At 39.3% G+C, this 374-nt stretch overlaps 1 pseudogene; it reads left to right on the top strand.

Annotated features, from left to right (window-relative positions):
- The window catches only part of LOC119585760, a 4,555-nt pseudogene extending 4,218 nt beyond the window's left edge, over positions 1 to 337 (top strand).
- The last annotated feature ends 37 nt before the right edge of the window (positions 338 to 374 follow it).

Here is a 374-nt window from a genome sequence, read left to right as displayed (position 1 = left end):
CATTTGCGTCTATTCGTGTTCGCGCGCGTGCGTGTGCATGTAACGATATATTTCTGTATGCATGTAGATGTGTCTCGAATTTATCATTTTTAATTGTATTTGAAGCACAACTATTCGGATCTTTCTGCAATTACCATCGACCAAAAAAAAAAAATAATAACAACAATACACAATAAATTAATTGACCTCTTCCAAATCTCTTTCCAGCGATCATGCTCCTTGTGTCCATCTTCTACTGCTTGTTTGGCAGCACTGAAGACGAGTACTAACCGAACGCTTCATCCTGTGACGTCATCTCCCGCCTGCAAACAATGAGAACAAAAGACTTTTCCGGGAATCAAATAATCGACGGTCGCCATATTTACTAACATCTT

The sequence above is a fragment of the Penaeus monodon genome, chromosome 20 (genome assembly GCF_015228065.2).
Source record: "Penaeus monodon isolate SGIC_2016 chromosome 20, NSTDA_Pmon_1, whole genome shotgun sequence".
Taxonomy (NCBI): domain Eukaryota; kingdom Metazoa; phylum Arthropoda; class Malacostraca; order Decapoda; family Penaeidae; genus Penaeus; species Penaeus monodon.
This window is presented reverse-complemented; position numbering and strand designations above follow the sequence as displayed.